Below are 26,150 nucleotides of genomic sequence, written 5' to 3'. Positions count from 1 at the left end.
ATCATGGTTATTTTAACATTTATATTTGCTTTATTAAATGGACCTGTTGTAGGCCATTTTTCCCTTTATTTTTGGTCATGCTTTGTCTTCCTACATGGCTAATTATATATATGTGTGTATATATATATATATGTTAGGTAGCTTTGATTTATTAAATTACATGTTTCAAATGCACATTATATTTCTGCTTCTATATATACTACAGTGTACTTACCACCAAAAATTTAGTTTCCGTCCATCACCATACCATCTAATTATGTTTTAATAAGTGCCAGATATTATACTTGAAAATATAGAGTGCTAATTTGGGACTTTTAATGCTGTTATAGTCTTCCAGAGAGGATGTACTCCTGCTTCTGGCAGGCATCTAAATTACAAACACTCATAATTCCAGATTGCCTTAATTGAATCACGGATTTAAATTATTTGAAGCTGACCTTCAGATCTTGTGAAGCCTGGTCTCTATGTTCACACTTATTCCCAAAGTAACTAATAGCTCAGGATATTTCCTAGACCCCTCCTCCTCAGCAGTCTCTGAAGCCCATAGTGTTTTCCCCTTTCTTTCTTTCTTAAAAACTATTCATAAAGTAGCAGTGTATGTTTTAAGGAAGAAACATAAAAAGACTGATTTGTTGATACATTCTGCTCATCGCTGTGAGTTAGTAGAATTTATTATCTTTTATTAAATTTTTTTATTATTTTTTAATTGAATGAAGGAAGCCTATAATTTCTCTCTTTTAATTTTATTTTTTAATTGAAGTATCATTGATTTACAATGTCATGTTAGTTTCAGGTGTACAGCAAAGTGATTCACTTGTCTGTATCTGTATCTATATCTATCCTTTTTCAGATTCTTTTTCCTTGTAGATTATTGCAAAATATTGAGTATATTTCCTTGGGCTATAAAGTAGGTCCTTGTTGTTTATCTATTTTATATATAGTAGTATGTATATGCTGAGCCCAAACTCCTAATTTATCCCTCTCCCCTTTCCCCTTTGGTAACCATAGGTTTGTTTTCTGTCTGTGAGTCTACTTCTGTTTTGTAAGTAAGTTCTTTTGTATCTTCATTTTTTTTTAAAGATTCCACATGTATGTGATATCATTTGATATTTGTCTTTCTCTGTCTGACTTCACTTAGTATGATCATCTCTAGGTCCCATCCGTGTTGCTGCAAATGGTGTTATTTCATTCTTTTTATGGTCGAGTAATATTTCATTTATATATATGTACCACATCTTCTTTATCCATTCACCTGTTGATGGAAATTTAGGTTGTTTCCATCTTTTGGCTACTCAAATAGTGTTGCAATGAACAATGGCATGTATGTAAAAGAATATACTCTTAAATGATCTTTAGTTTCTTGGTATGTGAACTCTGCTCAGCTTGTCAGGTGCTCAACTTCCACATTCAGAATTCTTGTATGCTTCTGAAGAACAGAGGTCCCAGATGCCAGACTCATCTATAGCCACATTTCCCTCTTAGACCTGCAGTTCTAAGCTTTGGTAGCTTTTTGCTGCTTCTACCGACGTGCGGTTCTATCTTTACCAGTCTTCCCAGTTGCTCTCAGGGGAAGAGCCATTTCCAGAAGTATGAATCCAGGAAGAGACTGAGACCTGAGTGGGAAAATTATCAAAATCGTAGGGAAGAATGTCCACGGTAGGGGAAATAAAATATCTTGTGGTGAGTGAACCTGTGATAAGGAGCAGCTAGGCCATGGTGGATGGCCATGAGTGGCCAAGGATGAGACCAGAGGGTGGCAAGGATGCAGAGCCAGAGTGGGAGCTGCTGGAGGTGTGGAAAAGAATATGGACCTTGTCTTAAAGAAGATTCACAGAGAAGTGGACACAGAGTACCATATGCATTTGTTGAGCTGGTCCCTGCCTTCATGGAGCTCTCATTGTAGAGAGGGTCATGGACTCTGTTCAGGTCATAGGAGCTTGAAAAAAATGATCCACAGGCCCTGCTTGTAGATCTGAAAACTAACCAAGATTCCTAAGTTTTTGATGTATCCATAAACCAGGCAGCTTACCCATATCAGGGCCTATTGATATTACAGAGCAGCTCCAGCAAATGGAAACAAACTTAAGAATGTCGTTCATCTGCACATGGTATATGCCATGGCTCTAGGAAAATGGCCATCAACTGGATGCTTTCCCACTCTCCTCCTGTCTTCCCCACCTTCTTCCTCTCCATTGCCTATTGCTTTCATGCTATTGACTGTGCCATTCAAAGTCCCCACCATGTCCAGGCCTTCCAGGAAGCCCAGGCTAAGACTCCCTTGCCCTGAGCACTGTGACCCCAATTCACTTATGGACCTCTGCCCTGAAAGGTAATAAATACAAATGGAGTAGCCATCATGGTCAACAAAAGAGTCCGAAATGCAGTACTTAGATGCAATCTCAAAAACGACAGAATGATCTCTGTTCGTTTCCAGGGCAAATCATTCAATATCACAGTAATCCAAGTCTATGCCCCGACCAGTAACGCCGAAGAAGCTGAAGTTGAACGGTTCTATGAAGAACTACAAGACCTTTTAGAACTAACACCCAAAAAAGATGTCCTTTTCATTATAGGGGACTGGAATGCAAAAGTAGGAAGTCAGGAAACACTTGACGTAACATACAAATTTGGCCTTGGAGTACAGAATGAAGCAGGGCAAAGACTAATAGAATTTTGCCAAGAGAACGCACTGGTCATAGCAAACACCCTCTTCCAACAACACAAGAGAAGACTCTACACGTGGACATCACCAGATGGTCAACACCGAAATCAGATTGATTATATTCATTGCAGCCAAAGATGGAGAAGCTCTACACAGTCAGCAAAAACAAGACCAGGAGCAGACTGTGGCTCAGATCATGAATTGCTTATTGCCAAATTCAGACTTAAATTGAAGAAAGTAGGGAAAACCACTAGTCCACTCAGGTATGACCTAGATCAAATCCGTTATGAGTATACAGTAGAAGTAACAAATAGATTTAAGGGACTAGATCTGATAGACAGAGTGCCTGATGAACTATGGACAGAGGTTCGTGACATTATACAGGAGACAGGGATCAAGACCATCTCCATGGAAAAGAAATGCAAAAAAGCAAAATGGCTGTCTGAGGAGGCCTTACAGATAGCTGGGAAGAGAAGAGAAGTGAAAAGCAAAGGAGAAAAGGAAAGATATTCCCATCTGAATGCAGAGTTCCAAAGAACAGCAAGGAGAGATAAGAAAGCCTTCCTCAGCGATCAGTGCAAAGAAATAGAGGAAAACAACAGATTGGGAAAGACTAGAGATCTCTTCAAGAAAATTAGAGATACCAAGGGAACATTTCATGCAAAGATAGGCTCGATAAAGGACAGGAATGGTATGGATCTAACAGAAGCAGAAGATATTAAGAAGAGGTGGCAAGAATACACAGAAGAACTGTACAAAAAAGATCTTCATGACCCAGATAATCACGATGGTGTGATCACTCACCTAGAGCCAGACATCCTGGAATGTGAAGTCAAGTGGGCCTTAGGAAGCATCACTAAAAACAAAGCTAGTGGAAGTGATGGAATTCCAGTTGAGCTACTTCAAATCCTTAAAGATGGTGCTGTGAAAGTGCTGCACTCGGTATGCCAGCAAATCTGGAAAACTCAGCAGTGGCCACAGGACTGGAAAAGGTCAGTTTTTGTTCCAATCCCAAAGAAAGGCAATGCCAAAGAATGCTCAAACTACTGCACAATTGCACTCATCTCACATGCTAGTAAAGTAATGCTCAAAATTCTCGAAGCCAGGCTTCAGCAATACGTGAACCGTGAACTTCCAGATGTTCAAGCTGGTTTTAGAAAAGGCAGAGGAACCAGAGATCAAATTGCCAATATCCGCTGGCTCATCAAAAAAGCAAGAGAATTCCAAAAAACATCTATTTCTGCTTTATTGATTATGCCAAAGCCTTTGACTGTGTTGATCACAATAAACTGTGGACAATTCTGAAAGAGATGGGACTACCAGAACATCTGACCTGTCTCTTGAGAAACCTGTATGCAGGTCAGTAAGCAACAGTTAGAACTGGACATGGAACAACAGACTGGTTCCAAATAGGAAAAGGAGTATGTCAAGGCTGTATATTGTGACCCTGCTTATTTAACTTATATGCAGAGTACATCATGAGAAATGCTGGGCTGGAAGAAACACAAGCTGGAATCAAGATTGCCAGGAGAAATATCAATAACCTCAGATATGCAGATGACACCACCCTTATGGCAGAAAGTGAAGAAGAACTAAAGAGCCTCTTGATGAAAGTGAAAGAGGAGAGTGAAAAAGTTGGCTTAAAGCTCAGTGTTCAGAAAACTTAGATCATGGCATCCTGTCCCATCACTTCATAGGAAATAGATGGGGAAGCGGTGGAAACAGTGTCAGACTTTATTTTATTGGGCTCCAAAATCACTGCAGATGGTGATTGCAGCCATGAAATTAAAAGACGCTTACTCCTTGGAAGGAAGGTTATGGGCAACCTAGATGGCATATTTAAAAGCAGAGACATTACTTTGCCAACAAAAGTCCGTCTAGTCAAGGCTATGGTTTTTCCAGTAGTCATGTATGGATGTGAGAGTTGGACGGTGAAGAAAGCTGAGCACTGAAGAATTTATGCTTTTGAACTGTGTTGTTGGAGAAGACTCTTGAGAGTCCCTTGGATTGCAAGGAGATCCAATCAGTCCATCCTAAAGGAGATCAGTCTTGGGTGTTCATTGGAAGGACTGATGTTAAAGCTGAAACTCCAATACTTTGGCCACCTCATGCGAAGAGTTGACTCATTGGAAAAGACCCTAATGCTGGGTAGGATTGGAGGCAGGAGGAGAAGGGGACGACAGAGGATAAGATGGTTGAATGGCATCACTGACTCTATGGACATGGGTTTGGGTAAACTCCGGGAGCTGGTGATGGACAGGGAGGCCTGGCGTGCTGCAATTCATGGGGTCGCAAAGAGTCGGACACGACTGAGCGACTGAACTGAACTGAACTGAGTGAATGAGTGAATATCTGTACAAAGTAATTCAGGAAAAGTCTACTAGACTGTATGTTCTGGAGAGAGTGTCTTTACCCTAATGAATTTATCATTCCTAGATGGCTCAGTGGTAAAGAACCCACTTACCCATGCAGGAGACTTGGGTTTGATCCTTGGGGCTGGGAAGATTCCCTGGAGAAGGCAATGGCAACCCACTCTAGTATTCTTGCCTGGGAAGTCCCAGGGACAGAGGAGCCTGGTGGGCTACAGTCCATGGGGTTGCAAAGAGTTGGACACGACTGAGTGACTGAGCACAAGCACAAGATGACGTATGGGGAGCTAATTTGAGCAGGACTTCAAATTGTTTGTTTTTTTCCTCAGGACTCTTTCAGGGAATAGAAGGCCTGTTCTCAGCACAAAACCATTAAGTTATTTTAACTCCCTCTGCCTCCCCCTTCCCCCCCACCATTTGGAAGTAGCTCAATGCCTCCCAACGCTCAGGAAACAAAGGTTACTACTTCTGCAGAGAGGCTTTGGTGTAGGAAGGTAGGAACTAAAACATTCAAAATTGGAAATCAGGTCTCCATGAATGCAAGGAGCTCACACATTGCATTCAGGTCATGGGAACTTGAAATCAATGATCCAAAGGTCCTAGTTCTAGAGTCAAGTCCTTATCCAAGACTTCTGAGTTTTTGGCTTATCCACAAACCAGGCAGCTTAACTCCATCCAAACATACTGATACACAGAGCAGCAGAAGCCACACCTGGCAGGCCAGACATCAAAGAACCAGCCTCCTGGCTTGCATCCATTAGATCCTGCTGATATTTATCAGGTGATGCTCAGCAGGGCAATGGCACCCTACTCCAGTACTCTTGCCTGGAAAATCCCATGGATGGAGGAGCCTGGTGGGCTGCAGTCCATGGGGTCGCTAGGAGTCGGAGACGACTGAGTGACTTCACTTTCACTTTTCACTTTCATGCATTGGAGAAGGAAATGGCAACCCACTCCAGTGTTCTTGCCTGGAGAATCCCAGGAACGGGGGAGCCTGTTGGGCTGCCGTCTATGGGGTCACGCAGAGTCGGACACGACTGAAGCGACTTAGCAGCTCAGCAGGGCAGATCTTTTACATACTGGAGGTCTTCCATTCATACAGTCGAGCAATGGGTCTAAATACAGGAACAGATATTTGCAGGATTAGAAGAAGAAAAAAAGGAAAATATCTTTTTTTTTATTAGAAGATAATTACTTTACAACATTGAGGCTTTGCCATATGTCAACATGAATTGGCATTAGGTATACATATGTTCCCCTCCCTCTTGAACGCCCCTCCCACCTCTATCTCTACCCTACCCCTTTAGGTTGTTATAGGGCACTGACTGGGTTCCCTGAATCATCCATTGAACTCCCAAATCTGTTTTACTTATGGTAGTGTATATGTTTCAATGCTATTCTCTCATATCATCCCGCCCTCTCCTTACCCTACTGTGTCCAAAATGTCTCTGTCTCCTTTTTAATTAACATTTTCTCAAATGGAATTTTCTAACAATGCATCCTTTAGGCACATCCCACCCGAAGTGAAAAGTTTCTGCACTTCCAAATCCATCTTTGGCAGACAAAGCAACCCATCCATCTGAGGGGTCCAGCGTGCCTTGCCATGCTGAGCTGGGGGTTTCTCACCTCCCCCTTTCATGATGATGTGCCCTCAACATGGCCATGTGTGCAATCCGCTATTCTCTCAAAGTACTAACTCATTCTCACACCAATGCCCTTTGTCGAAGACTTTCCTCCTGTTTTGTTTTTTCCTGTGACATGTTAGATGAGCTGGGCAGCATCCTGACCATGTCATTCCAGATTTACAGGAATGTGTCTCAATACTGAGCCCTTTGACAAGGGAATTGGGTGGCAGAAATTTTCAAGGACAAGCAGCTCTTGACTCCAGAAATGGTGCTGTTTTTCATCCCCATGGCTCCAGCTCAGGCAGTTAAGATCCCAGATGGCAGAAGAACACAGGGCCCTCCTGGGAGCATTCTTAAATCTAATTCTAGGTTCTAGAATAAATACAGTCGTTGCACAGGAAGCGCCTGCAGACAGACGTCTTGTACTGTGAGGCTGAGGCTCTTTTGACTGACTGCCTTGCTTCACGGGCATATGATCCGTCCATCTCAGGATGGGAAGGTGAGCGATATTTCATGGGAAACAAGTGGACAGTGAGAGGTAAAGTGACTTACTCAAGGTCCCTTTACAAGTTAGTGCCAAATATTTCTGGAAAAACCGGGAATATTTTCTGGAAAATACTCCTGTTCCCCAAGGCCAAGATATGGAAGCCTGCTGTCAGCTAGCACTTAAGGGGGCTGATTCATCAATTCATTCAACAGTCTGTGTGTTGGGGGAGGGGAATCAGCTAGACCATCAAGGAGGAAAGTGTAATGGGAAAGGTTATGTGGGCTCAGGGCTGAGCCCTGTAGCACTTAGAGTTCATAGGACGTACAGGGGAAGAGAAAGCCACAGGGTGACTGTGCAAGTATACTGGCTTCCTATTGCGCTCTAACAAACTACTGCGGACGTGGTGTTGACAATAATACACAGTTAGGCTCTTTCGGTTCTGGAGGTCGGAAGTCTCAAATCAGTGTCACTGGGCTTAAACCATACTGTGTGCTGGATCGTACTCCTCGGGTGGAGAGGCTCTAGGGGAGAATTGTTTCCTTGTTTTTTCTAGCTCCTAGAGCTGCACTCCTTCGCTCGTGGTCCTTTTTTCCATCTTTGAGGTTAGTGGTGTAGCGTCTTGCTGAGCTGTGACTTCACCGTATTCTTCAGTAGTCATATCTCCTTTTCCTTCCCTCCCATAAGGATACTTGTGATTACATTTAAGGCTCACTTAGCTAATCCAGGAAAATCTCCTCTATCTCAATATCCCTAACTTAATCACACCCACGAAGTCACTTTTGCCACATAAAGTAACATATTCAGAGTCTGGGGATTAGGACACAGATATATTTGGGAGGCTATTTTCAGCCTACCACTTACTGTCACCAACAAAGTAACACCCAAGGAGAACATCATAGAAGCTGAAAGAACAGTTTTTCAAGGAGCAGAAGGGGTCCTGAGTGTGGTGCTCCTGTGAGACTAAATAAGATGGCAGTAGAAATGTTTTCCATTGCTCTAGCACAAAAGAGACTGTTGGTGATTTTTGGTAGGCTCCTTGACCTGGATTTTGGCAATGATATTTTTGTATGGGACACCAAAACAAAGACAACCAAAACAACGATAAGCAAGTGGGACTACATTAAATGAAAAAGCTTCTGTACAGCAGAGGAAACCATCAACAAAACGGAATGGCGATCTATGAATGAGAGAGAATACTTGCAAAGCACATATCCATTAAGGGGTTAATATGCAAAATATACAAGGACTGATACAATTCAATAGGAAAAAAAAATCAGATTTTAAAATGGGTAGAGAAACTGAATAGACATTTTTTCCAAAGAAGACATACAAATGGCCAACAGGTACATGAAAAGATGCTCAACATCACTAATCATCAGGGAAATGCAAATCAAAACCACAATGGGATATCATCTCTCACCTAGTAGAATGGCTATCATTAAGGAGACAAGAGATGAGTGTTGACGAGGATGTGAAGAAAAGGGAAACCCTGTGCACTGTTAATGGAACTATAAATTAGTGCATCCACTATGGAAAGCAGTATAAAACTAATTTTTCAAAATATTGAAAATAGAACTACAGTATGATCCAGCAATCCCAATTCTGGTATATATCCAAAGGAAATAAAAATAGAGTATTGAAGAGATATCTTCACTCTCATGTTTATTCCAGCACTACTCACAATAGCCAAAATACACAAATAACCTAAGTATCTATCAGTGGATGAATGGATAAAGAAAATGTGATATTGAGATGGATGAAACTGGAGCCCATTATACAGAGTGAAGTAAGCCAGAAAGAAAAACACCAATGCAGTATACTAATGCATATATATGGAATTTGAAAAATGGGAACAATAACCCTATATGCGAGACAGAATAAGAGACACAGATGCATAGAACAGTCTTATGGACTCTGAGGGAGAAGATGAGGGTGGGACGTTCTGGGAGAATAGCATTGAAACATGTATATTATCATATGTGAAACAGAACACCATTCCATGTTCGATACATGAGACAAATGCTCAGGGCCGGGGCGATGGGATGACCCTGAGGGATGGGATGGGGAGGGAGGTGGGAGGGGGGTCCAGGAAGGGGAACACATGTAAACCCATGGCTGATTCATGTCAATGTATGGCAAAAACTACTACAATATTGTAAAGTAATTAGCCCCCAACTAAAATAAATAAATTTATTTAATAAAAAAAAAAAAGAAAAAGAAAATGTGATATGTATCTGTATAAAGGGGCTTCCCTGGTGGCTCAGACAGTAAAGAATCTACCTGTAATGCAGGAGATCTGTGTTTGATTCCTGGGTCGGGAAGATCCCCTGGAGAAGGGAATGGCTAACCACTCCAGTAGTCTTGCCTGGGGAATTCCATGGACAGAGGAGCCTGTTGGGCTACAGTTCATGGGATCGCAAAGAGTCAGACATGACTGAGTGACTAACATTGTCACTTTCACATATATATATGCAACTAATTCATTGTTTTGAATACTTTTTATTCATTTGCTTGTTTTTCTAAGTACTTTTAGTAGTCCAATCTCATAGTCCGTGGCAATTATCTAAATCTCCTCTTAAAACATTTACCCACATCAGATAGCCTGTCAATGTGTTCTTGAATGAGTCCCTGCTGTAGACATCTTTCAGTTTGGGTGGGCTGACCAGCTGTGATGCTGGGATCTCCATTAACCATCATTCTGAGGATCCTATTGACCTTCCTCCCCTTGGGGCTCCTAGTATCCCATGTTTGGTTTTCTCCATCCTCTTTCTTGAGCCATGCCCTTGTTTTCCATTGTATTTCTTTTGGTTGGTTTATTGCCTTTTTAAAAATTTGGCCGCACCGGGTCTTAGCTGCAGCATGCAGGATCTTCCTTGTGGCATGCGGATCTTTTGCTGTGGTGCATGCACTCTAGTTGTGGCCTGGGGGTCAGTAGTTGAGGCACGTGGACTTCATTGCCCCAAGGCATGTGGAATCTTAGTTCCCCGACCAAGGATTGAACCTGAGTCCCCTGCATTGGAAGGCAGATCCTTAACTACTGGACCACCAGGGGAATCCCTATTGCCTTGTTTTGATTGAACCTATCCTCTGAGAGGATCTGCCTGAGAAAAGATGAATGGGGGTTTATGACATTATATATATACATTTTGAAAATATTTATTTATTTATATATTTGGTCTCACTGGGCCTTAGTTGCAGCAGAGAGGATCTTCAGTCTTCGGTGATGCATGTGGGATCTTTAATGGTGGCATGCAGACTCTTAGTTGTGCCATGCGGGATCTAGTTCCCTGACCAGGGTTCAAACCTGGACCCCCTGCATTGGGAGCTTGGAGTCTTAGCCACTGGACCACCAGGAAAGTTCCTATGACATTATAAATTACTATAGTGGTATAATGTCTGGATATTACAGGGCAAGCCTACCATCCCAGCCCAGACCTCCTCTTCTTCAAAGATATCATGATCATTCCTGGCACTTCATTTTCCCATAAGTTTCCATTCTTTCATTTATTAGTCAATAAATATTTATGAAACAGCTGTTCTGCAGGGACTTTTCTAGGCTCTGGATGCAGCAAAGAAGACAGACACATTTCCTGCTTTAATGGAGCTTAAGTCAAATGGAGAAGACAGACAATGAACAAACAATAATATATAAAATTATAAGATGATGTAATTTTAAAAATGAAGCAGAATTGAGGGATTCAGAGTGACAGGGATTAGATGGGGTGTTATTTTGCAGAGGAAAGCTTCTCAGGGCGGGGGGGGCGGGGGGGCAGGCAGTGTTAGAGCAGAAACCCAAATGAAGCAGTGAGACCAGCCATGTGAAGATATGAGAATGCTGGGGGGAAAGAATCTACATGCCAAGGACTCTGAGATTCGAGGAACAGAAAGAAGGCCAAGAGAGTTACTAGAGGGAAAGAATTAGGAGATGAGATCAAAAAGAGAGGTCAGTCAGGTCATAGAGGACCAGGTAGGGTATCTGGGGTGCAGTGTGCATCCAATGGGGTTTTAGCCCTGGAAGAACATTTTTGATTTTTAATTTAATTTTTTATTTTGAAATAACTTTAGATTTGCAGAAGAGTTGTAAAGAGTAGAGAGAATTCCTGTCTACTCTTGGCCCACTCTCCAGCCCAGCTTTCCTCTCACAATTGGGTAATTTAAGAGGCATGCCAGAGCCACTGTGTGATTAGGGCACAGTGACCCAAGGGATAGGTCTGTGTAAGAACCTCTGCTAAACATAGGTCAGGATCTGCAGGTAGATCTCAAAACTCTTCCTACCTCCTGCTGATTTTTAGTTTGTACAAATTCCCGACAGGAAGGGGCAGTGTCCTCTCCTGTCTGCTTTGCTCAGGGAATTTGTTGTCAGAACTCTCTTCCTGCAGCCCCAGGATGTCAAGATTTCAGAAAAGGGAAAGTTCCTTCTCACAAACTATCAGGATTTTCATAGTAGTAAAGCTAGGTTGTTCTACTGTGCAGTTTTTCTCTTCTGGACTCAATGCCTCCCTAGAATTCTGGACAGTCTTCCATGCTTTTTGCCTCCCTTCCTTCTCCTGTCCCCTCCCCTCCTATCCTTCTCTCTCCCATTTTTCCTTCCTTCCCTCTTTCCCTCCCAGCTTCCCTCCCTCCCTACCTGGGATTCACATGCTCAGTGAGAAACTAGGAGGACTCAGCAAGTTAACTGCTAGACTAGCTGGCCCACCTCCATGGTAAACTAGACCCATCTATGGCCCCCTGTTGTGGAGTGTTCACAGTGATGATAAGAGAAATTTCATTGTCTTATGTCACTCCACATCTCACAGCTCACATCTATTGAGTTCTTTGCTTTCCTGGCTTTTGTCAGTCAGTCACAAACTTTGAGGATTCCTTTTTCCTCGTTCTGGCATAAGAGGGGGAAGCAACGAAAGTTGGGAGAAGGGAACTCTATATTCCACAAACATAGAAATATAAAGAGTGCCTCTCATCAAGATGAAGTGATGAGAAAATAGGCACACCCTGGGGGCAGAATTCCTTGTAGGGGAGGAAACATTGTTTAGCAAAATTGCCTGATAAACCATTTGGCCTGCAAAATGACAGCTCTCAGAGTATGACTTGAATAGAATAAGAGAGAGATAAAGACACTTTGAAAGTCTCTGAGTAGAAGGTACACATTACTATTCAGAAAGTAGATAAACAAGAAGGATCTAGTGTATAGCACAAGGAACTTTACTCAATATTTTGTAATGACCTATATAGAAAAAGAATCTGAAAAAGAATATATATATATATGTATATGTGTGTGTGTGTGTGTGTATATGGAACTGAATCACTTTGCTGTACACCTGAAACTAACACAACATTATGAAATTAACTGTATTTCAATAGGAAAAAAATAATTTCAGGAATGAAATTGTGTCATTTGCAGAGACGTGGATGAACCTAGAGACTGTCTGTCATACAGAGTAAGTCTAAAAGAAAAAACAGATATTGTATGTTAACGCATATAGGTGGAATCTAGGAAAATGGTACTGATGAACCTATTTGCAAAGCAGAAATAGAGACACAGATGTAGAGAACACATGTATGGACACCAAGGGGAGAAAGGAGGTGGTGGGATGAACTGGGAGATTGAGATTGACATATGTACACTATTGATACTGTCTAATAAAATAGGTAACTAATGAGAACCTACTGTATAGCACAGGGAACTCGACTCAATGCTCTGTGGTGACAAAGAGGGGATATATGTATAGGTATAGCTGGGGGAAGCTATAGCTATATGGTATGGTATAGCTGCCATACAACAGAAACTAACACAACATTGTAAAGTAACCTAGACTCCAATTAAAACATTTTTTTTTCAGAGTGCTAGTGGGAGGTGTTTAAGAAGGGATATAGAAAGTCTGAAGAGAAGAGGGGCCCAGAAATATGGCAGAATGCTGGACCCTGGGTAGGAAAGGCCACAAATGGTGGGAAGAGCTGAGGAGCTCTGAAGAAAGGGGTCTAAAATTCTACTCTCAATTATCTGATGCACTGGATTACAATGCAAACCAGGTCCTAGCCCCCGGTACCTCAACAAAATCTACTGTGCACAGTTATCGTGTGCAAATGGTATCTGTTGCAAATCAAGAAAAGGAACTGCTTTTGCTGTCTGCTTCCTTTGCGAAGCTCTCGACATGCAACCTTCCTGGTCATGAGGAAGAAAGGGAAAGGGTAAGGGCACACTGGTTTGTATCAAGCCCCATCCTCTCATCTCCATATTATTTTTCCCATATTCGTTTCAAGAGCTTTATATTTATAGAAGGAAAGACATACCAGCTCAAGTTGCCGTTACTCTTTATATCATCAGGTAGGGTGAAAGGTCTATCAGTGAGTATAAAATTAGCGTTCTGATCTCCTAGTAGGATCTGCCAAAAGGCTTCAGTAAGGAAGAAGGGCTTAGACTTTAGTAAAGATTTTCCCATCGGGGAAAAAAGCCAGTTAGATATGAGAAGTGAGGGAACAGCCACTGGGTTCCAGGGAATGAAAATGAGAAACGGATTTTGAGCTGAGTTTCATAAGGCTGCTAGCTTAGGTCTAGGCTAACTTGGCTTTTTTGAAAAAATACCTGAGAAGAGAATCAATGGCAGAGTAGATGTAGGTGGTACCAGCAGAGGAGCTCCCATCACTGGAGAGATCAAAGACAGACTCCAAAAGGTTAGGATGTTTGGTGATCACTGGGCAGGAAATAACAAGAAAGGATGAAACCGGGAAAACTAATATAATTGCAAATTTTGTGCAGAATGCATTAGTGCTTCAAAGATCACTGGGTAGAGATGTGGGCAGGATGTCAATAAATTAATAAATGAGGAAGGTTTTGCATAGACTTTGCATCATAGCACAAGCACCTAAACCCCTGGAGCTCTTCCTAGACCATGCTGGACTGGAGAGGGAAGAGCTAGTGGGATTAATTTCTTGGAGAATTTGGAACCAAGTTGAGATGGAGTTACCTTCCTAACATGTATGCCTCCACTGGCTCCATAGAAAAGCCTTACCCTTTGCAGGGAAGAGGAGCTATTCCTGCCTTCCTGATACATGGGATCCTCTGGGAATGAGGTATGTTACCTTAAGATCCCTGGGAAGAGACTGTTGCTTTTCTTCCCGTTTCCCTGGAATATCCTGCAGCCATGGAGGTAGGGACAATGACAGGAAGGGAGGAGAAAGCTATTGACACAACCTGTTTGTAAGCATCCCTAGATGCAGCAGGAAAGGGTTTACTCCAAAATAATTAGGTCCAAGAAGAGGCATCTAGCTTTATTTTTTTTAATTACTTTGAGGTTTAGCTCCAAGTCCTATTTATCAGGCTAGTGAATAATTCAATCTCAATTGTGTGTTTTGAGGGCAAGAAAAATTGTGGGGGAGGCTACCACTTTCTAAGATCATTCTGGAGTTCTTGAGGGTTAAGACACATGCTTCCCAGGACATTGAAAGGAAGATTGTATAAGTTTCCTTAGCTGCTGTTACAAATTAACACAAACTTGGTGGCTTAAGGAAAAAAGCACAGTTTTCTTCACAGTTCTTGTAGCTGGAAGTCCTAAAGCAAAGTTGTCAGCAGGACTGTGTTTCCTCTGAAGACTCTAAGGGAGAGTCCTTTCTTGCCTCTTCCAGCTTCTGATGGCTGTTGGCATTCCCTGACATCTGTGGGCATGTAGCATCACTCCGGTCTCTACCTCCATCTTTTCATCACCTTCTCTTCTGTATCTTCTCTTTTCTGTCTTCTCTCTTTCTCTTATAAGCATTCTTGGGTTGACATTTAGGGCTCACCACGATAGTCTCGGATTATCTCCCCATCTCAAGATCCTTAACCACACATGCAAAGATCCTCTTTCCAATTAAGGTAACATTCACAGGCCCCAAGGATTTGACAGGGATGTCTTTTGGGGAGCCATTTTTCAGCCTACCAGAAGGACCTTCTGCTTTTTAGTCCTTTTTTGCACTGTTGAGATACAACACTGTCCCAGAGGGCATGTCCTTTTCAAAGTTTGCACACAGAGCTCTCCTAAGCCTTTGTGTTAGTATCCTGTCATTCCAGATCCCTGATACTTAAGAAAACTCCACTCTCACTCCCCTGTTCAGTCTCAGAGATCTTTCTGCAGAGCCTAGTTTCTTCACTGCAAGCCCTGTCTCCATTCTCCACTGTTTATTCCTACAAAAGAACTAGATTCCCAAACAGACTGATCCTTTCTGGCCACAGAGAACAACCTGGAGAGTTTGTTTGGCTTACACGGGTCAGCCAAGAACTATATGAGCTGAGAAGTGATCGAAAAAGACTGAGCTGTAGAAAGACTAAAAGACCCTGCCATAATGTGCTAGCCTACTGATCCATGAAGGTGCTGGAAAACAAGCCAGCATGGATGACAATTACTTATGCTGGATGAATTGGAATAATGACAGGAAGATAATAATAATGATGACAATAATAATAATATTCACAATAATATTACATATAATAATAATAATATACATGTTACATAATATGTATATTACATATTAATATTATATAATATTACATAAACATAATGTGTTTATGTAATAATATTACATAAACATAATGTGTTTATGTAATAATATTACACAAACATATTATATAATAATATTACATAATAATACTATTACAATGATAGTAATAATAACAGCATCTACCAGATATTGACTATTAATTATTACTATGCTGCTACTGCTAAGTCGCTTCAGTTGTGTCCAACTCTGTGCGACCCCACAGACGGCAGCCCACCAGGCCCCCCCGTCCCTGGGATTCTCCAGGCAAGAACACTGGAGTGGGTTGCCATTTCCTTCTCCAGTGCCTGAAAGGGAAAAGTGAAAGTGAAGTTGTTCAGTCGTGTCCGACTCCTAGCGACCCCATGGACTGTAGCCTACCAGGCTCCTCCATCCATGGGATTTTCAAGGCAAGAGTACTGGAGTGGGGTGCCATTGCCTTCTCCAAATTATTACTATACACTATGCTAAATACTTCTATAGGCATGTCCTCAGTTCATCATCAGAACTTCTCATTTTTACTGAAGAGAAAAGTAAGACTCAGAAAGACTGAGTAATTTACTCAAGGTTGCTCAATTAATAAGGCAGAACAAGGATTGGCACTAAGATTTGTGTCTTCCCATAGACTGTACTTATTGGCTAATTATGAAGAATATTGCTTTCCTATGAAAGCCACTGTTTTGCTTAGCACATATAGCTGACTGATCCAAATTTTTTCCTCACTGTCTTGATAGGTTCCAGGAACCTAGGAAGCCCTTTAATGATGTGGTATGGGTACAACTCATCCAGTATTCCCACTGAAGGTCTGAACTTGCTGCTTTTTTTCATCCTGAGTGTTTAAGCTCCTCTAAGGCAAATAATGAAATTCCACAAATCATTAAGGAAAGTAGAAGCCCACATCTTCAGAGCTATAAAACACTGTTGGCTCTGCAAGCGTCACTTTTTCTTATCAGTAAGGGAGTATAGAGGGCCTCCCAGGTGGCACTAGTGGTAAAGAACCTGACTGCCAGTGCAGGAGACACAGGAAACATGGGTTTGATCCTTGGGTCGAGAAGATATCCTGGAGGAGGGTATGGCAGCCCACTCCAGTATTCTTGCCTGGAGAATCCCATGGACAGAGGAGCCTGGCTGTTCATAGGATCACAAAGATTTGGACACGACTGAAGTAACTTAGTATGCATGCATGCACAAGGGAGTATAAAAGTCTTCATATATAAGAATAAAATAATGCTGCTAAGACTAATACTAATAAAGAAATAGCATTTATTTGGAAATGGCTTACTGGCATCCTATGGTTGAGGTCCTGGAATTTAACTTTGTCTTGTTTCCAGCTCTGCCTCTGACCCACTGAAGTGCTTAGTCGCTCAGTCATGTCTGACTCTTTGCGACCCTGTGGACTGTAGCCTGCCAGGCTGCTCTGTCCCTGGGGATTCTCCAGGCAAGAATGCTGGAGGGGGTTTCCATACCCTCCTCAAGGGGATCTTTCCAACCCAGGGATTGAACCCAGGTCTCCAGCATTGCAGGTGGATTCGTTACCATCTGAGCCACCAGGGAAGTCATATGATAGAGCTGAGCCCTGGGCTCTTACTAGCTTTGGTTGCTAGAAAAGCCTTCTAGTCTATGGCCATACTACCCTGAATGTGCCCAATCTCATCTGATCTCAGAAGCTAAGCACAGTTGGGCCTGGTTAGTACTTAGTACTCCAGTGGGAGAAAAGGCTTCTATTGCAGAGTAAAGGGAGGAAATGAGGAACCCAAGTGGCCTCAGGCCTAAGTGCTGTGAGCCTGGAAATTTTAGACTGTTAGACTTTAAAGCTTCTTAGAATATGGTGTTGTTTTTTTTTTTTTAATCCATTCTTAATTTCTCATTTTAAAGATAAATGCTTTTTATGTGGGTTTGTGATTTAGACAGAAATGGGAGAGACAAAATTTGGGTGTTTTCGTTTTTTATAAATTGAAGTAAAATTACTTTACACTGTTGTGTTAGTTTCTACTGTACAGCCAAGTGAATCAGCTATATGTATACATATATCCCCTCTTTTTCAGATTTCCTTCCCATTTAGGTCACCAGAGAGCATGGTGTAGAGTCCCCTGAGATATACAGTAAGTTCTCATTACTTATCTATTTTATACACAGTATCAATAGTGTATATATGTCAGTCCTAATCCTCCATTTCCTCCCATCACCACCTCTTACCCCCTTGGTGTCCATACATTTGTTCTCTACATCTGTCTCTATTTCTGCTTTGCAGATAAGTTCATCTATACTATTTTTCTAGATTCCATGTATTAGTATATGCATTAATATGCAATACTTGTTTTTCTCTTTCTGACTTACTTCACTCTGTATGACAGTCTCTAGGTCCATCCACATCTCTGCAAATGGCACAATTTCATTATTTTTGTTATTTATTTATTTTATTTTAGTTTTTGGCTGCATCACTGTGCAAGGCTTTTTCTAGTTGTGGTGCATGGCCTTCTCATTGTGGCAGCTTCTCTTGTTGCAGAGCACAGGCCCTAGGCACACAGGCTTTGGTAGTTGCAGCACGTGGGCTCGGTAGTTGCGACACGTGGGCTCTAGGGTGAGCGGGCTTCAGTAGGTGTGGCTCACAGACTCAATGGTTGGGGTGCACAAGGTTAGTTGCTCCACAGCATATGGAATCTTCCTGGACCAGGGATCAAACCTGTGTCTCCTGCATTGGCAGGTGGATTCTTATCCACTGAGCCACCAGGGAAGTCCTCTCTCTCTTTCTCTCTCTCTCTCTCTATATATATATAAAGCAAGATTCTTGTGTCTGAAAGTCACACAGTAGAAGAGTTTGAGGCCCTTTAGAGAGCCCTGGGCCCATTCTCCCATCTGATGATTGAATGCCCTCCCTTTTAAGACTAAAGTGGAGAATAATGTCAATCTGTTAGATCAGTTTCATATTTTTAAGAGATCAATGAGAGTGAAATCATCTCCCAGTTCATATTTGTTTCAAAAATTACAAGGATAATTTTGGGTTGAAGACAAGTTTAAGCAAAACTGCAATGGATCAGTGACAAAATAGAGATGATGTCAGATTGCTGAAAAGAAAAACATTGCAAAGGAGTGTGATCTTGCTATCATTTTTTAATGTGAGAATCATTGTAAGTGTGAGTGCCTATTTGCAAAGGCTGGAGAAACCTACATTGAATGTCAACATGGCTTTACAATTGCTCAGTGGTGGGAGGATGGTTGTTTTTCTTCTTCTTTCTCTGTTTTCCAAATTTGCTTAAATAAACATGTACACTTTTAAGTGCTTCTAACATGGACGGGGACATAAGAAACACAGAAAATAAGTAAATGACTGTCTCCTCTGGGGTGCTTCTTGTTCCAACTCAGATGCTCTGACCTCACTCAGGAACCTATAAAGGTGGAGGTTTTTTGGGAGAACCCACTTCCTGGGATTAGGTGTTGACTGTTCAAGTTGCAGAGACCGCATGGGTGACCCTGTCGGTTGTAACTGAATCTCCGTCTCCCACACCTCACTAAGCCATCTGTAAATCCTGCGGTCTCTACATTAAAAAAATATCCCCAATCCCATCTCTTATCATCTGTAGTAATTTAAGCATCACTTCTCTGGACTATACAGCAGCCTCCTACTCGGTCTGCCTGCTTCTGCTTTCGCACTTTCATTTCATTGACCACAGGTGTAAAGGCAGGCCAAGTGAGCCTCTGAAGATGGAAATTAGATCACTTCTTTCTCTTGCTCAGAAACCTTCAGGGGTCCTCACCAAGTCCTGCAAGACCCTAGGTTCACTCTGACACCATCTCCTCCTTGTTTGCTCCTACAACCTCCTCTTCTGCCCTCCTTGTTTTCTTCAGAGCCCCTGGGATACTCTTATCTTTGTGCTTGTCTTTTTCTACCTCAAAATATTTTCCTCTAAATACCCACCTCTCAGAAAGAGAAAAATAAATATCGCATATTAAGGCATATATGTGGAATCTAGAAAAATGGAACAGATAAACCTATTTGTAGGGAAGGACTAGAGATGCAGATGTAGAGAATGGATGTGTGGGCACAGGGGTATAAATTGGGAGATTGGAACTGAAGTATGTGCACTGCCATGTGTAAAACAGATAACTAGTGGGAAGCTGCTGTCTAGCACATTGCTTGGTGCTAGGTGATGACCTAGAAGTGTGGGATAGGGGTAGGTGGGAGGGAGGGACAAGAGGGATGGGATATATGTACACTTATAGCTAACTCACTTTGTTGTACAACATTGTAAAGCAACTATTTGTTGCTGTTTAGCTGCTGAGTCATGTCCAACTTTTTTGTGACCCCATGGACTGTAGCCCGACAGGCTTCTCTGTCCATGGGATTTTCCAGGCAAGAATACTGGAGTGAGTTGCCATTTCTTTCTCCAGTGGATCTTCCCAATCCAAGGATCATTGAACCAGCATCTCCTGCATTGGCAGGGGTTTTCTTTACCACTGAGCCACCAGGAAAGCCCGTATAAAAAAACTAATAAATTTAAATGTAAAAAAAAATACCCACCTCTTTTATCCTTTTTACATGTCCTCCAACGTCACTTCTAAGAGAAGCTATCCGAGAACTTCCACCCTCTCTCCCTTCTTTGTTCTATTTCTCTTCAGGACATATCTTTCTTCTGTGCCTAAAACAGTGCTCAATACCTCTTGTGGATTAAAGAAATGAATGAATAATTAATATATAATATATGCACTATTAATGCTCAAATGGATCAAAGTTATGCTTTATGTTTCCTTCGTAGGAAAACCAGTATGTACTAATTTTCTATCATAAAAAGCAGTGTGAAATAAAGTAATTGCTGAGCCTTTCCATCCCAGGGACAAGTTTTACCTAGGTGACCTAGAAAATTGAGATCAAACTATATCTTGACCCAAATATAACAAGAACTGCTTTAATTTTCTTCCTCATTTCATCTGTGACAGCCACGCCCCACTTTTCCAAGATAAATTAGTTTTCAGCAAAATGCAGTCATGGATCACTGGCCTAACTAATGACAAGTAAACAAAGTTTCCATTTTATCTCTTTTTAAAATGAAACCTTAGATTTATCCTCATAGCTGTTCATGAACTTCAACTGACTGTATATACCCCAAATTATTTAAACAGAGAGCTTTTTAAGTTTAGATTAATCCTATTCATGTATTAAATTCTTTGTCTAACTATCCAAAGAGGTCCTAGTTATTTGTTTATCCATTGTATATGTGACTGAGATCTGCCTTTTCTGTATTTTGAGGGTATTTTTCTCAATCGTGTTTGAAAAGATGGAGTTTGTTCATAGAATTTCTGTTCTAGATATTAAAAAATAAAACGACTTTTGACAAGAGAATAGATAAATTGTGGCATATCCACACAATGGAATGTCATACCACAGAGCAATAGCTGAACTCCAGCCACATGCCACAACTTGGATGACTCTTAGCTATGCGATGTTAAATAACCAGGAAAATTAAAAAACATATTGATTATATACTTATATATATACATATATAGTATAAAGCAAAAGAGAAGTATGAAGGGTGGGAATGATAAATACAAATTCAAGGTATTAATTGCCTGTAGGAGGCAAGCTGAAAAGTGAGATGATAACAGGTAAGCACACAGATAGGTGTGTACCACTGGTGCATTTTTTTTTTTTTTTAATTTTTAACTCTTGGGTGAGATTGGCTTAGCAGTGTTTGTTATGTAAGGTAACTAAGTAACGTAAGTAGAAAGGACTAAGTAAGGACCAAGGGTGATTATGTGTCATGAGCCAAGGAGTGTACTTAGCACAGTTCCATGAACTTAAGGTGCATCGTACAAAGCAGAAGGCTACACTGAATGTTTTTATGAGAATGGAGACAAAAAATCGAGCCTAGTCAAGAAGATAAGAGTTGCATTTGGGGATAGCATCCAGTCATTCATGCAGATGGAGGGGTGCACAAGAGCATTCCAGGTGGAGGCCTTTCTCCTCCTCAGAGTTTCCCGTCTAGCCCCAAGGTCCCCTTAACTCACTCCTTGCCCAGTGCCCGGCTCTGTTCTCTGTCCCCGCTCCTCAGTGCCCACGGTGGCAGACCTCCCAGTCCGTTGCTTGTCCTCAGTGTCCACAGTTCACTCATATCACCATTTTATTTCCCTGTAGCCACTTACTTCTGAGTTCACATATGATTTTGGTTTTGCCTCAGAGCTTTATTAATTATTAATTATTGTAATTTTCAGAGTAACCCACAATCAAGCAAAGTAGGTAAAAGCAAGAAGGCAAGGAAGTAAGCTTGCTGGCCAAGACTCCCTCAGCCTGATCATGTTTCTCACCTTGTGCCTTTAGCTAAGAGAATATCTGATTTTTTTTTCCCAGCAAATTGAACATAATAAGGAATCTGGATATCGGCAGTCCCAGAGATGGTTAATGCACTGGTTCAACCAAAACAGGACCCTGGATCAGCCCCTCTGTGTCGCTTTTGGCTCTTTCTTTCTGGTGCCAGAAGGTAGCTGCAGTCCCCAGCACCAGGGCCTCACTTGGCAACACCTGAGCCGGAAGGAGGAGAAGTGTGTTTCCCCCTAAGGCTCCCTTCTTGTGTCAGTGAGGAATATCCCATCAGAGAGACTGGCCACCATTCCCTGCAGTGCTTCACTTCTGGTGTCATAAGTGTGAATCGACTCACATGCTTGTCTCAAACCAGCAAAGAAGTGACAGGATTTCCATGACTCCTTTAAATCAGTCATGATCATTCCTGGGTACCAGACAGAAAGCCACCTGTTGCCTGAACACAACTGGGATTCAGTGAGCAAGGACGGAGCCTGGCATGGGTACTGGGAGGGCAAACAATACCCTCTGCTGCCCGAGGGCTCTTGTATACTTCACAGTTGGCATCATAGTGGTAACAATGCTGTGTGTCTCATAGCACTTCACAGTTTGCAAAGCATTCACATACCTGGTTTCATGCATTCTGGCCCAACCAGGAACGATGCAGGCGTATCTCTGAAAGGGATGTGACAGAAAGGGAAACTGAGGATGCTGAGTGGTGTGAGTGATTCACTTGTGTTCTTACAGCTTCTCAGAGCTGGAAATCAAACAGGTGTTTCTCAAACGAATATCCAATATCTTTCCAGCCCATTTCAGGGTAACTGGCAACTCATAGAAGGAACTGGACTGTAAGTTCTGTATGAATTTCCTGTACAGGTCAGTGGCCCGTGTGCCCCCAGCAGATGGAGAGTGATGGGTGGTTTGACTGAGAACAGGTGCAGTTGTGGTGAAGGAGTAGGTGGCAAGGCGAAATTTTTACATAGACACGTCTTGTGCAGAGTAAGCGATGCCCACACAGAGGGTGATAGCCCATAACAGAGGAGCAGATGGAGGCTGCACTTGTGTGAAGCCTGCGTCCAGCCCACATGAAATCCAAGAGCTTCAAACAGAGTCTGGGCAGTCCAACTCTCTGTCAGATTCAGCTGCTCAATAGGATCCAGCTCCTGGCTTATGCTTAATGATTTAAACCCAATAAGATAGAGGTGATGGCTCTATCATGGCAACTAGATGGGGAAACAGTGGAAAAAGTGACAGACTTTATTTTGGTGGGGGGCTCCAAAATCACTGCAGATGGTGACTGCAACCATGAAATTAAAAGATGCTTGCTCCTTGGAAGAAAAGCTATGACCAACCTAGACAGCTTATTAAAAAGCAGAGACATTACTTTGCCAACAAAGGTCTGTCTAGTCAAAGCTATGGTTTTTCCAGTAGTCATGTATGGATGTGAGAGTTGGACTATAAAGAAAGCTGAGCGCCGAAGAATTGATGAACTGTGGTGTTGAAGACTCTTGAGAGTCCCTTGGACTGCAAGGAGATCCAACCAGTCAATCCTAGAGGAGATCAGTCCTGAATATTCATTGGAAGGCCTGATGCTGAAGCTGAAACTCCAGTACTTTGGCCACCTGATGTGAAGAACTGATTCATTTGAAAAGACCCTGAAGCTGGGAAAGATTGAAGGCGGGAGGAGAAGGGGATGACAGAGGATGAGATGGTTGGATGGCATCAGCGACTCAATGGACATGAATTTGAATAAATTCTGGGAATTGGTGATGGACAGTGAGGCCTGGTGTGCTGCAAATCATGGGGTCGCAAAGAGTCAGACACAACTGAGCAACTGAACTGACTGACTGATGGCTTTAAGGAAGTACTTGGGAACACACAAACAAGGAAAGCATTTGATGACTTTAAAACAGAGGACTGAAGGCAGTGAGAGCTCCCAGGATGTACAACCTACAAATGTCTTGTCATCGCTTCCCATCTAGTCCTCAAACCTGGTCTTCACTCCTAGGAATCAGCTGGAAAACTATCTGATAATGCACCCAGGCATTGCTAGTGACAGCCTACACTGGAAAATTCTTTTTCATGTCAAGAAGCATAAAAATGTTAAAGTCACTTCAACCATGGATCCCACTCATGAGACTTCATAGAAAGGAAATAACTCAGGTGAAAGAAAAAAGCTATAGGTCTGGTGATAGCTGCTGTTTTATTACTCATGTAGGAGTGAAGAGTTGGAAGCCCCCTGAATGTTTAGCAGCAGGAAATAGCCACATTATCTACTCAATGGGATCTAAGCATCTGTTAAAAAGTATAATCATAAAGCTGATGATTCATTCAAAAATATTTATTGAATGCCTACAATATGCCAAGCACTATTTTAGACAGAGAAACAGTGAGCAAAACAGATTGAATACCTGCTTCCACTCAGTTTATCCTCTAGTATGTGTGGTGAAGGGGAGCTGAAGCAACAAGAAAAAAAGGTGATGATTCAGAATAAAGTGAAAAATGCAGAAGAGAAAAATGGTATGTATAATGTTATTCTTCCTACTGTATAGCACAGGAAACTCTACTCAGTACTCTGTAATGGCCTATATGGGAAAAGAGTCTAAAAATGACTGGAGAAATATGTATGTATATATATGTGTGTGTGTGTGTGTGTGTGTGTGTGTGTGTATGTTTGTGTGTGTGTGTAGTGTGTATAAATGATGCACATTGCTGCACAGCAGAAGCTACCACATCATTGTAAATCAACTCTACTCCAATAAAAATGTTAAAAATATGATTCTTCCTATGCCATGCATTCAATTCTATGAACAATGATGAAAGGAAGCAAGAAATAAAGCTGATGGGATAATGCAGTTGTGAACAATTTCTTTCCTTTGTTGTTCCAGTGGTTTTAGTACAATATTTTTTAAAAATCAAAATGGGGACAAAAATCATCTGATACTTTTAGCATTTGCACTCCCATATTTCAAAAGAAAGGTGTCTATCTAACTTTGTAGAAGTCAAAGAAAAAATATAACAAAAACATGTTTGAGGAACGAAGAAAAGAGAGAGGAGGAGGGAGAGAAAAGAGAGGGGAGAGAGAAGAACAGATGCAGCTTTTATGCTTCTTTCTGGCTTTAATCAGACCCCACCTTTGGTTCATCCTTGTCTCTTGAGGCTCCAAGTCCATGACACTGAAGTGAAAGATCTAAAATGTCATTCTGACTCAAATTCTGGTTTGTTTGAATCAATATAAACCCTGAATATTCTTTAGAAGCTCTGATGCTGAAGCTGAAGCTCCAATACTTTGGCCACCTGATCCAAAGAGCTGACTCATTGGAAAAGACCCTAATGCTGGGAAAGATTGAAGGCAAAAGGAGAAAGGAGCAGCAGAGGTTGAGATGGTTAGATAGCATCACCGACTCAATGGACATGAGTTTGAGCAAATTCCAGGAGATAGTGAAGAACAGTGGAGCCTGGTGCAGTTCATGGGGTCACAGAGTTGGACATGACTTAGTAACTGAACAACAACCACCATAGTGAACTAGTGAAATCCAGTAAAAGCAAGTTTTCCAAGCAACTGTAAACTTAGCCAGCATTTTGTGATGATCTGCAAACAAATTTGGTCACAACCTTTAAGTTGCAAGTGTAACCCTCACTATGGAAATTGTGTTTGTTTTCACAAATGCCTGTTGTCCTAGCCTCAGCCATCCAGCCCCGTTGGCACAGATGACCCTAGGTAGACTTGACTGTTGATATTGGATGGCTGTGATGTGTGTTTCTTTAAAATAGATAATTTTTTAATTTAAAATTTTTTTATGGAACTACAGTTGATTTACAATGTTTTGTTAGTTTCTGCTGTGCAGCAATGTGAATGAATAAGTTATATATATATGTGTGTGTGTGTGTGTGTGTGTACATATATACACATATATATGTAGGCTTCCCTGATAGCTCAGTTGGTAAAGAATCTACCTGCAATGCAGGAGACCCTAGTTCGATTCCTGGGTCAGGAAGTTCTTCTGGAGAAGGGGTAGGCTACCCACTCCAGTATTCTTGGGCTTCCTTGGTGGCTCAGCTGGTAAAGAATCCACCTACAATGAGGGAGACCTGGGTTTGATCCCTGGGTTGGGAAGATCCTCTGGAGAAGGGAAAGGCTACCCACTCCGGGATTCTGGCCTGGAGAATTCCATTGACTGTATAGTCCATGGAGTCTCAAAGAGTC

General features: G+C 41.8%; 1 protein-coding gene across 3 annotated transcripts in view; it reads left to right on the top strand.

Moving 5' to 3' along the window:
- Positions 1-26,150, top strand: part of MTR (5-methyltetrahydrofolate-homocysteine methyltransferase) — a 246,445-nt gene that overhangs the window by 168,127 nt on the left and 52,168 nt on the right. The gene's annotated exons all lie outside the window — the stretch shown is intronic.

The sequence above is a fragment of the Giraffa tippelskirchi genome, chromosome 2, assembly GCF_054371585.1.
Source record: "Giraffa tippelskirchi isolate mGirTip1 chromosome 2, T2T-mGirTip1v1.2.pri, whole genome shotgun sequence".
Classification (NCBI taxonomy): Eukaryota; Metazoa; Chordata; class Mammalia; order Artiodactyla; family Giraffidae; genus Giraffa; species Giraffa tippelskirchi.
Note: the sequence above shows the minus strand (reverse complement) of the source record. Positions and strands in the feature narration are given on the sequence as shown.